Source organism: Limulus polyphemus, unplaced genomic scaffold, assembly GCF_000517525.1.
Source record: "Limulus polyphemus unplaced genomic scaffold, Limulus_polyphemus-2.1.2 Scaffold4002, whole genome shotgun sequence".
In the NCBI taxonomy this organism is placed as follows: Eukaryota; Metazoa; Arthropoda; class Merostomata; order Xiphosura; family Limulidae; genus Limulus; species Limulus polyphemus.
In genome coordinates, this window is record NW_013669612.1 from 55,148 (window position 1) to 68,635 (window position 13,488).

General features: G+C 31.9%; 1 pseudogene; it reads left to right on the forward strand.

Annotated features, from left to right (window-relative positions):
* The window catches only part of LOC106470436, a 70,017-nt pseudogene that overhangs the window by 42,290 nt on the left and 14,239 nt on the right, over positions 1 to 13,488 (forward strand).

Below are 13,488 nucleotides of genomic sequence, written 5' to 3' on the forward strand. Positions count from 1 at the left end.
ATGTAAGTTGTAGACGTTGAATACTATATATGTTTGTTACTTAGATGATTTCTTCATAATTTAAACTTTCAAAACTTCGGTATCATACATCTTGGGTATTTATGCTGTTTTTATAAAATAAGGACTTTTGCTTTGATATATATGCTTTGTGCTCCTGGCTAGTTGATAAGGTCTCATTTTGATCCTGAAGTAAAAAAATTCATGAGACTACAATAATTATACACAAATAAAAATACTCAGTATGATAATGTTTCTTGTTTAGTTCCTCATCTAATTTTGCTTCCTGTTCAAAATGACCATCAGAAAGATAAGGCATTAAGTTAATAAACTAATAAGAGCTGGAGGCAGAAAAACAAGAACCAAAACATTAGCCAAGGTTGACTCTTGAGACATTCATCACTGTCACCCTAACACTAGTGTCACAGTTTTAGGTTTCCTAACAAAATAGTAACTATAATGTCTGGTGACCCTGTGTTTTGTGCATACACACACAATACTTTGATTGGTCTCTTGATCACCTTTGGTTGGCCTAGTGATTTAAGATGCATGAACTATATTTTTGTCTGTGGTGACATATAGTTTATTATAAGCATTTTATTGAATTTATTTGAAGAAAATGTAATGATATTTTATCAATAAAAAAAATAATAGATATGTTAAGTGACCCTTTTAAAGTACATTTAAAAACTTTTAACCTTGTTCTAGTTGTATCACCTTGCCAAATTACTTTCTGTTTTGTTAGATGGCCATATATGGTCACTCTGTTACTCGCTACATACCTATCACCTACAATATTCAAATCTTTTAGAAACTACATCTGGTTAAAAGAAAATAATGGTCCCCATGGATTGTTTGACAGGGCTTTACTGTCCTTGCCCTTTGTTCAGACACAAAACACTGAAAATGGAGTGAAAAAATCCTAGTTAATATTTATATAGAAATAAATATACAAAATAAGCTTTATTACATTCACATTTAGAAAGTGAGTCTATAAAAATTTGAAGAAGTTTTCAAACACACAGGTATAAACAATTTGATGTAAGTAATATTTATATATATTCATAAAAAAGCTTTCAAAATTTTTTGTTTTACAGAATGAATTGTTTTTTGTTGTTTTTAATAACTAAAACTGTATTCCAGTATCATTATGCAGAAGAACTTTGCACTCAGCTAATCTTGTTTAACAAAAGTTGTAAAAGTTTGTAATAGATAAGTCTGATAGATACAATAGATGCATTATTGATTTTTGTCAACCTTTTGTAACAATAATGATATTTTTTGATGTCTTTTGACTTAGAAATTTATGTTCTTTGATATTTCAAAGGATGAAAAATGTGTTTGAACTCTGATAAACTAAAGATATCTTAACTAAGTATATGTATAAATGGGATTTTACAGCCAGAAAAAGAACCTTGTAAAATGGAATCTGATGAAGTTGGTGACTCAGTTTACATTGAAATTGACCCTGGACACATTCTTCATCACTGTCACCATAGCACTAGTGACCCAGAAAGCTGTTTATGTAAAATAGATTTTCACACTTCATCAGCAGAAATGACTTCCAAACCTTCATTGGTCCTTACTAATGGAGGTGATGATGTAAGAGTAGAAGAAACAGCAGTCAGCAGTCTCCTAGTAGAGTCTGGTCAGGTATCTTCAACCTTTCAGATGGAAAATACTGAAACAAGTATGACTCAACAGCCAGATGATTCCTCAACCACATTGCCAACTTATGAGTGTTCTGGTACTGATGATGGTTCTATCTATGCTAGACTGGTTGGCAGTGATAACTTAATTGCTACAATGGACATGGGTGTTGGTAGTGAACCCACTTCACCTGCCAAAATGTCAAAACCTAATGACGATGTTGCTCCAGACTCAAGTGGAGGTAACTGTAAGATGTATTTGTGTGTGTATTATTATTTGTATGTTACTTGTACTAGTTGAGAGACAGATAAATTGTTTAACCTGTTCTAAACATCGGTGAAGTTAGATACAATACTAAAAAGTATAAATAATTATTGATAGATAATATTCTACTGTAACATCATTGTATATCTAACAGCGTTGATGAAATCTGTAATTGTAAGAAATTTGACCTGCAGACGTGCATAAAAATACACATAAATGTTAATATGAATTGTCTTTATGACTAGAAATGTAAATATATTTGTTTATCGCTTTCTGCATACCAAACATGCTTCTCACTTCATGACATTAACCATACCAAGTATGATTAAACAAGATCCTCAGAATGGCATATTTTCATAAGGTTTATTAATGTGTACTCATTACAGTGTGATATAGTATAGCTTTGTATTATATGTCACCACTGTGATAAGCTAAAGTTAATATGCAACATTCTAAAAGAATACGTACTTGTGTTTAGAAGTAAATATTCATTGCCCAGAATGCCTTTCTATTACCAGTGGACCAAACCAGCTAAAAATAGGTTGACATTGTTATACTACTGTCTGTACTCTTCATGGTTAGATGTCGCATTTGTATCCAGAGTATTTTTGTGTTCTCACCAACCACCTGAAGCAAATGTCTATAACTAGAACCAATTTGAGCCACCTGAGGTACAGTGGGTGAAACATAGGATATACTGTTACATCTTGAGTTTTAATTTAGCATTATTTATTATATTATATTAAAATATTTCAGTAGCAACAATCCTTATAGTTTAACATTTAGTAATTGTATTTCTTTCATGAGAGATTTTGTTTTGCTTACTATCAGGTCACTCAGTAAATATCTAACAGATGAGAACTGAACTAAAACTTTATGTAAACAGTATCTTCATATGTTGACAAAAGATTTACAAAATGAAAGCAAAATAGGAAATCACTTATAAAATTTTGTTTATTAAACATTAAAATATAAATCCTCTGAAATCATATGAGGTCTTGTACTAATTGCTTGTAATATCCAAGATATGAGCTTATTTTTCATTCCTACATGATATAACTTTTTAACACAACAGTGTGTGTGTGTATGATGTCAGAGTTATCAACAATTCATTTTCCCAACACTGCTGATTTAGCAACAGTTCAGAGGAGAATAAATACCTATGACAGTATACAGGGATACTGAAAACAACTATAAATATTCATTTTGGAGATTCCAGAGGTTATGCAAATACAAAATGCAAACTGTAGGATAGACAAAAGTATTTTTAACCTTCACATAAACATCACCTTGTACTCTGACTTATCAGAGTTTAAATCAGACTGATGTTGTCAATCCACAAACATATCTTTTTAACGTGATTTTTTGTGTACAACAGACTTGTACATTTTACTAAAAGCTTGCTATATTCTGTGTAAATAAACGTAGTAAATGTGGAATTATAGTCAACATTCCTTCTCCAATACAGGTTCAGTCCAATTAACTTTGCCTGTGCCCTTTTGATTAAATTAAAACAACTTTGGTGAATATGGTCTGTGGCAATGATTTCAAAGTATTAATCACAGCTATATAATTCACATGGGATGTAAAGGACATTGCTTTACCAATGTATATGCTTATGGCATGAAATGATTCTTTAAGTCAAGAATGTGGTATTTTTCTAATAATTATAGGGACTCATTGACATCTAAATACTGTTTGAAAGATAAATTACCATAAATGCTAGCTCACGCTAGGTCTATAATCTTTTGATTGTAAATTTATCTTAGTTTAAGAGCATCAGCTGATGGAAAGCAGACAGTGAGCATTCAGAAGCAAGTGAAAGGAACTATGTTAGTCATGTATGAGAACACTTCAGGCTAGTACATCTCTCGGATGCAACACTGCTCCTTGCATTTCCTTTTTTTGTGTGATTGTGTCATATGGATTCACTTTTTAATCAGGTTGTCAATAATTAATAGTGCTGATTAATATTTTAATTTCATAAGTTAGTTTTATATTAGGATCAAGAAAACCTTTACTTCAGTGACTAACTGAAAAGTCTGAATTTTCAATACTACATGGGCATCCACTTCCTTCTAAGCCACTGTTAAGTATGAACATTCAGTGTGTTACATGAACAATCACACACTGATGGGTGAACAATAAAAATTCATTGGCACTTGTGTAATGTTCAATGTTAAAAAACTCAAATTTTATAAAACAATGATTATTTTATACATAATTCTAAAAATGAGACTGTGTCCAGTTTCAAAATTACAATAAAATACAAATAACTTACTGTACATTGTAAAAAATATAATAAAAACCCTACATGTTACAGCATCATCCACTACAAAATCACCAATTTATATATTAAAGAATTACATGCCATCTACTGACAACATTTCCATCAGTTCCATCATCCTTATTCAGTATTTTAAATTTACTTTTTTGTATTTAATTATCTCAATAGATTCATGTATATTTATTCTAATAAAATTTTTAGGTTGTGTGAAAATAAGTTTTTTCCCCATTGAATTATGTGTTTAGTTTCGTTAATATGTTCTGATAATGGTGAAATAGTAATATTATTGCTTTTAACATTTCTGTTCATTCATTCTAAATTTTAAATTTATCTAGTTTGTCCTATATAAACTTTTTCACATTCACATGATATTGTATATGTACCAAATTTTCCCATTAAATCAATTAATATTAATAGTTCAGCTTATAATGTAGCAATATTTATATCTTAAAAAATTCCAATTTTTAAGTGATAAAAATAAATACATAGTTAAGAATTCGTTTGAATTTGTGGAAAGAATTGAGCATATAATTTTAGATCCAAAGGATATTTTGGTGTTTATAATGTTGTGTCAATGGTCATCAAAGTAGCTGTGAAAAAAGCTATTGCATGTTTTGAGAAAAAATTGGAAGAAAATAATAATTTGGTTTTAGAAATAAGAATAGGATTAACCCAGTAGAGGTATGTGTTGAAAACTATTTATTTCAAATTAACAGTAAAGTTTATAAACAAAGCAAAGGTTTAGCTATGGGTTTTTCCTTTATCTCTGTTATTATGTGATTTATTCATGGACAATTTTGAAATTGAAGCTTTAGCAAAAGTTATTTTGGTTAAGGTATGTTGATGACATTTTTGATTTGGCAACAAGGTAAGGAATAATTGGCCGTTTTTGCTAATTTCCTTAATAGCAATGACAATTCTATCAGATTTACTTTTGAAGTTGAGAAAAATAGCTGTTTACTTTTTTTTTGGATGTTTAGTGAGTAAAAATAAGGATAAATTGGAAACTACTATTTATCGAAAACTTTTCTTTGTAATCATTCTGCCACATCAAAAATCTTGTCACACTAAATTTTGGAAAACTACTGTTTTTTACTCTTATGCGGATAGGATACTAACATTATGTTGTAAACAGGATGATATTAAGAATGAGTTATTACTAATTAAATACATAGCAGTAGAAAGAGGTTTTAATCCTGATATTGTTGACAGAGCTGTCAAAAAAGTAAAAAAAAAGGTATAAAAATATTAACTTAAAACCATTTGCTGAAATAAGGTAAAAAAGAATGTTTGGTACTGTCATTTATATCTGGCTTATCTTGTCAAATAATAAAACAACTTGGAAAACAAATATTTTTCTGATATATAAACTGATAAACAAAGTTAGCCAAAATTTTAATATAGCTAAAGAAAAAATTGATTTAATGGGAAAATTTGGTATATATATGAAATATCATGTTAATGTGAAAAAGTTTATATGGGACAAACTAGAAAAAATTTAAAATTCAGAATGAATGAACCGAAAAGAAATGTTAAAAATAATAATATTACTATTTCACCTCTAGCAGAACATATTAATAAACTTAAAACACATAAGTCAATGGGAAAAACTTATTTTAGCACAACGTGAAAATTTTAATATGAATATATGTGAATTTATTGAGATAGTTAAATATAAGAAAGTTGATTTTAAAATATTGAATAAGGATGGCAGACTTGATGAAAATGTTGTCAGTAGATGGCGTGAAAGTCTTTAATATGTAAATTGGTAATTTTGTAATGGTGTAAATAAGTGTTATTTTGCAAAACTACGCTCCTGAGGATGATGCTGTAACATGTGGTGTGTGTGAGACTGTTTCCAGTCTCATTGGGTTTTTTATTTTATATTTTACCCTGTACAGTAAGTTATTTGTGAAGAGGATGCTGCTGATTTACAAAAGGATTTATGTCATTTGGTGAGTTGGGCAAATAAATGGTAGATGGGTTTTAATTATTATAAATGCAAGATAATGCATGTGGATTATCATAATTTGAATGGGAATAACCTTTATAGTGTTATGAAGGAAGGGGATCTTGGTGTAATAGTTGCTCAGTCTCTAAAGCTATCCAAGCAGTGTGCTGTTGCTAGTGGTAGGGCAAATAGAATTTTAGGTTGTATCTATAGAAATATTGAATACAAGTCTAAAGAGGTTATGCTTTCATTGTATAGGTCACTGGTTAGGCCACACTTGGAATATTGTGTTAAGTCTTGGGCTCCTTACCTTAGGAAAGGCATTGGAAAGGGTTCAGAGAAGGGTTACTAGAATGGTGCCTGGGGTGGAGGAGTTGTCAAATGAGGAGAGGCTGAAATCTCTCAAATTGTTTTCTCTTGAAAAAAAGAGTTAGGGGGAATCTGATTGAGATGTTTAAGATTGTAAAGGGAATTGATAGTGTTGATGTATCATTTTTTTATTTCACATTGAGAATAATAGGACTAGAAGCAATTTTGGCAAGGTAGGAGTCATCTTCAGCTAAGACAGTTTCATTTTTTAATAGGGTGGTTGGCCTTTGGAATGGGTTTCTTTCAGATGTTGTAGAGGCAGTAAATTTAAGTGAGTTTAAGAAAAAGCTTGATAAGTAGATGAATGAAAAGGGCTGGCTTTAAAATTTTTATTTTATTTATTTTTTTTTTAATAATTTTAATTTAGTTTAGAGGATGGAACAGTCGATATGGATCAATAGGTCCCATGTTGTCCCAGAATGTTATGTTAACTTGGAAAAATAATCATCTGGTACTGTTTTTACAAAATATATTAAAGTATTTTTTAAACACTTATCACTAACAAAACCATCTGTTACATAACAAGTCATTTGTTCTTTCTTTTACTGTTGTTTATGACACTATTTGTATCCTGCTAGTTTGAACAATATAAAAATCTCATAAAGAAAATTTGTTGATTTTTTCTCCCAAATGTGCCATTCTGTTAACATCTATGGTCGGTAACTGCTGAACTCTCTAAAAATTAGTGGATCAAGTAGATTTTTCTGTAATCAACCTCTGTATTCAACATTCAGCAGTCAAACAATCAGTTGAAATAATGGTAACAGTCATCTAGTTTGAAAGATTTTTGACAACTAAAGGAAATGAAAATACGTAGTTGGAATTTCCAACTGTTATGTCATCATTTATAAAAGCAATAATTAAGGAATACAGTCATTTGTTGAGTTCATACTTGTTTGATTAAACAAGATCCTTGTAATGGCATAATTTCATAAGGTTTATGTACATGCACTCATTACAGTGTTAACAATTTTATATTTTTCTTTTCTTAGTTTTGTCTTCTTGCTCTCATACAGTGATTTCTGAACATTAATTTCATTGTCTATGAGTTATTCAGGTTGTTTTTAATGTATTTAATATCTGTCAGCTTATATATCTTTCTTGTATCCTATCACCTTATGGCTATAGAGAAGTCTCCCATTATGATTTATCAGAACATTTTTATTTCTAAAAGAGTCATTATTAATTTCTGTTGTTCATTTATTTCTAACAGTGGTATATAAATGGTTTAGGCAAGTGTAGCCTCATAGGTAAAAAATCTAAACTTTTGGACATGAAGATTTTATTTTTACAAATGAAATATATCACATAGCACATTTTTTCACCAGCCACTACAATTTTATTGAAAGTGGGAAAATTGGTGACTGGTAACATAAGACGTGTGTATCTTAAGTCATAACTTTAGCCCAAAATGAAAACCTGTTATAAAGTAGTTGTATGTTGTTAGGTGTCCTAGCTTAATATCAGAACCAACATAAGCTCAAAACTAAAGCAAAATATGTATAATATGTTCTTAATTTGGCTTTGAAATAGATTGATTTATAATTATTTGTTAGTTTAGTTCATAACTTAAACTGAGACTTAGAATAGCATATAATATATTCTTAGAATATTTTATAACTTAAGGTTCAGACTAAAACTTAACAGAAAGATCACTATGTTAGGATCCCACCACATATATGCACACTTGCAGAGCTAGCCATTTATTTGCTAAATATACTGGTCATTTAATACATCAAGTGGTTGCTTGAGCACTGAAAATACAGATTTAGACACATAGTAGTTAGTGAGTATATATATATCTAGCTGAAGCATCATTAATAAATACAATTTCTTTGCTTGGAGCGGTATGTCTGCGGACGTACAATGCTAGAAACTGGATTTTGATACCCGTGTTGGGCAGAGCACAGATAGCCCATTGTGTAGTTTCGTGCTCAACTCCAAACAAACAAATCTTTGTTTGGATGCTCAAAATACATATGTGGTCAGAGTTTATCATTAATTGTAAATGAAAGAAATACAGCTTATTTAAGAGTCCCTTTTGTGTTCAGAAACTGTAGCTGCATTTACTAACACTTTGAAAAAGATGAAATAAAAAGCTGAATAAAAGGATTTTAAACTTTGTACAGTACCACTACACAGAACATTATCAAAAGAAGAGTCAGAAATAGCTTATAAGACACTCCGAAGAATAAGAAGAGGTCCAGTAAGCTTGGATCCTAACTCTCTAATTCTGAAGGAAAAGATAGGTAAGTACGGAGAAATCAAAATCATGAATATTAACCTTGGAATTTTGAAATATATAAGTTGTTTCACTGCCCAAAGAGAAATCAGTATCTTAAAAGTTAATTGTTCTGAAGATGAGTAAATTGTGAATTAGGGAGAAAATGATATTGAACTTCCTAACTGATTCTAATGGATAAGTTGTTTTTATTCAGAAAATAAAAAATTATTGTTTTAGGTCCTAGCCAAATTAATTCTAATAAAAAGAATATTGGTAAGAAGTTGTTTTATTCAACAAAGTAGCTATTACATTTTTCAAATTCCAATCAGTAGTTATTAATGACAAATAATACCCCTGTGACAGTAGCAAAGTTATTCTTCTCTGAAAGAAAGAATATTATGTATCTTCATTCAATAAAATGTGAAAATCATCAGAGAATTTCATTTCATCATGTTTTTCTTTAGCCTGTTGTTAAAGTTAGATTATTTGTATTTTGTTCCTATTCTTTCCTGTTAGGATCTGGTAATTTTGGAGATGTCCAGAGAGGAGTGTTTGCTTCTGGCCTAATGGAGGTCCAATTTGCTGTGAAGATGTTGAAAAGTAATGCTGTTCCCCATCAGAAGGTGTGATATCTATTTCATCACATTTATCACATGTAACTTGTTCCTGTGCCAACTTGGTAATATTTTTGTACCTGTTAGAAATTATCCAGTGCTAATGAGATCCTTTTGGGCAATACCTGCTGTTTCTAAGTAAATTATGTCTCAGAAGTTTGAGAATAATCAGTTAATTATCTTTTTAAATATTCACAAAATACCAGGTGGCTTAGGTCAAGAACTGTGTGACTGCAGGTAGGAGGTCTGTTTGAAAATAATCATTAGTCGACTTTTAATAGGTTTGCAAAGCACCAGATGGTTTAGGTAAAGAATTGTGTGATGGTACATAGGAAGTTATATTTGAAAATAATCATTTAATTGTCTTTTAATAGGTTCACAAAGCACAATGTGTTTTAGATAAAGAATTGTGTGGGTCATAGGGGAAGTCATACTTTTAGGTTAATTTTATGCAGTAACCTTGATCAATATAGATGGGAATTAATGAGATATGTATTTAAATGAATTAATAACGTTTTATTGTCTATTTTATTGTTCTAACTTTAAGAATGAAATCCTGAAAGAAGCTCAGACTATGGCTGCTTTGGATCATCCACACATTGTCAGATTGATAGGTAAGATGTCATTTGAAAAACATTTAGTCTTTTTAAATTACAACTGAATATTCTTTTAAATAATATTATGAAAGCAGTGCATTTTAATATTTAGAGTTTCTAGAAAATTGTGGCACTTTAAGGGTTAAGGTTTTAGTAGCAATATATTATTATAAATGCTGTGTATTTTAAAGTATAAGATGTTAACCAGATGAGATTGTGAAGGATGTGATACATCAAGGTTTTAGAAAATAAGATAACAAAACCTGTAACATATAATTTGACAGAATGTTCTGGAAAATGATATGAAAAGTGAGGCTCTTTAGACAGTAGTTTTCTTTGTTGTTTTGTAGTATTAACAGCAAAGATCAATATGTAATGAAATTGGATAAAGTTTAAAATGCAATTTATGGATTTTTAGGAACTGTGAATGATTTGTATAAACGTATGGTTGTGCTCAAGTTCTTTGAAAGTGTGGTATTCTTAAACATACCTTTCAGGTAGATCCCACAGGTTATATGAGACTCATTCAAGAAGTGTATTGCAGAATGAATCTGAATTCAGACTTTAACTGTGTGTGAAGAAAGAGACTGTACGTATAACAAAATGAAAATCAGTCTTTATTTAATCTGATAAACCAAAGAGATGAGTAGACAGGATGAAAGACAGTACCTCTGCTGGATCTGTTGTGTGGGTGGTCCAGAGGGATGATCTGTAAATCTGTTACAGTCTGAGAGAGTATAGTATTATATAGAAGATTCTATAGTACTTTCTCTCTCAGTGCCCATCTTGCACACATCACTACCAGTCATATCTGCAAAAAAATAAGGGAGTGTATATCCTCAAGGTATCACCTGACTCACCAGTAGAAAATATTACTTTCTGCCTTTACATAGTTAATTGAATGTATTTTCAGATATTGCTCTGAAATTATTTTTTTTTCATTATTTATTCTTCAGGTTGGTAGATATGTAATTTGTCATTATTTGTCTTACTAATGTTTTATGTATTGGTTTATGACAGGTGTTTGTGAAGGAGATCCTTTCATGTTGGTAATGGAACTTGCTCCTTTAGGGCCTCTCAGCAAGCATCTTCGTCAAAACCGGTAACAGTTCTTGATAATAAAGAAAAAAAAAGAACAGCAATAATTTTTATTTTTAGAGTTCAGGTATTGATGATTCTTAAGATTCATATAGTTTTACTAATTAGTTTAATAATATTATAGTAAATGCAAGTAACCAAAGTAAAAATTAACAACTATTAAGAAATGTATGCAGAAATTTGTTTATGCAGAATATTTCTAAGATGATTTTAACTTCACTGTCTGTGTGTAAAGATTTTCTTTTACTATAAAATTAATCTAATAAAATCGATAAATGTGCATATATAAATATTTTTCTCTCTTTCAGAGATATGTCTGTTCAGGACATCCTGGTGTTAATGCTTCAAGTTGCCATGGCAATGGAGTATCTTGAAAGTAAGCAGTTTGTCCATAGGGACTTGGCTGCCAGAAATGTGCTTTTGGTTAATGAAAGCTTTGCCAAGATCAGTGACTTTGGGATGTCTAGAGCATTGGGTTTAGGAAAAGAGTACTACAGAGTAAGTTTCAAAATAGGGATTAGGATTAGAATAATACAGAGAATATTGAGTGATAATATATGTTAAGAATAAGTTTTACTGGACAGTAGGGTTAGGATAACAAGGCTTGAAGCTTAGATCAGTTACAGAGATATTTTAATGGAAATTTTAATACATTCATACAAGCGAAACTTCATGATTCTAGTTATTTACATAAGGCATCAGGCTTAGTAAAATATTACTGTAAAGTGAGTTTCTAATACTGTTACTTACCTCCGCTCATAGTTACAGCTATTCTCAATTTGACTGCCCTCTAGTGCACAAATTTTTGCTTGCCACTAGCCTTGAAACTTCCACTTAATTCCTCGTACTTCAGTTGCATTTAAGCATGCAACAGTCCTCCATCAATAGGAGCGTGACAAACCCTCCCATTGCAGCTGACTCCCACTATGCAGTTGAACCCAATCTTCACTTCTCGATTTGACATGACAGTGTTCAGACTTAGTGCTTGATTTCAAACATTTTTTTATGTTCTTTAGTGCATTTTGAAAATATTCAGTTACTGATTTTCATATTTCAAAGTATTGTGTAAATTCCACTATTGAATTGGATTTCTTTATTTGATTGTGAACTCTATCTCTCATACAATTTACGGTAGTCAGTTAATATATATGAATTCATAACTTAATATTATGACTACAATGGTTACTGACAGTACCATTGTTAAATAACCTGTGACAATAGCTGCAGTTGCAGTGTTATTGGCAGAGAAAGTGTTGGCCATGGTTCGTTGGAAGATGACTTTTTTTATGTGAGCCAATGTCATTTGATCCCTTCCCTTCCTTATTAACTGCAGCACCTAGTTCTGAGTTTTTGATTTTTCCCCCTTTGCCTTATATTGGGATCCATGCCGAATGTTTTGCAAAGGCTCATGCACTTGCATATCATCGTTCAGCAAACCCTTGGGTTCTGTCGGAAGGAGGGAGGACTCTCTCTCCTTTTCCTCACACCTCCTACCTTAACCCTTTTCCCTGTTCCTTCCTCCTCTCTAGATCCCGTTTCCCACCAGCATCTCACAGAAGCAGTTCAAGACCTTCTCATCCAGGGCACCTTTAAACAGGGTTCTCCTGTGCTTGCAGGATTCTGTTCCTGAGTTTTTGTTGCCCCCAGAAGGAGACTGGGTATTGGCATCTTGTTTTTGATCTCTCCCATCTGAATCACTTCCTAGATATGTCATAGTTCACCATGGAATCCTACCTGTCTCTCAGATGGGCCTTTCTTCCAGGGCATTGGATGACAAAATTTGATGTGTTCTATGCTTTCCTTCACTTCCCTATTGCTTAGGCTTCGTGTCATTATCTACATTTTGTCCACGAGAATCATATATATCAATTCTGATATATCACTTCTTTCGGGCTGGAATCAGCACTCTGTGCTTTCTGTTAATTGGTCCAGTCATTTGCTCAACTCCAATATTTTCTCAGGCTCTATTCTATCTTTATATATGTATGACTGGCTTCTTCTGGCTCCATCCTTTGGAAAGCCTTCCACACCCACCCAACTTTTCATCAGAGAAGCTGCTCAGGTGGGTTGGATTATCAAGGTAGAAAAGTCTGTTATCCACCCCACCCAGTATCTTGTTCTTTGGGGGGTGTATTTCAACTCACATCTCAGTCAAGCCCAGCCTTCTCTTCATCTGTGAGCCCTGGAATATTTAGTTTAGAGAGCACTATTAGCACCTTCTCTCCCTGCGAGAGAGGTTCTGTCTCTTTTGCCCCTTGTGGTGGATTCCTGTATGTGGTGAGGGGATCTCCCAGGGAAGATTCTGAATTTTCAGTTACCTCCTCTGAGATCTAAACATCCACCCAAGTGTTTGCTGTGCATGGCAACCCGTGAAGAGGAGGGGAGGATTCTGGTGGTTGAGTGGTGTCTGGGGCACTGCAACACACCACTTTGGCCTT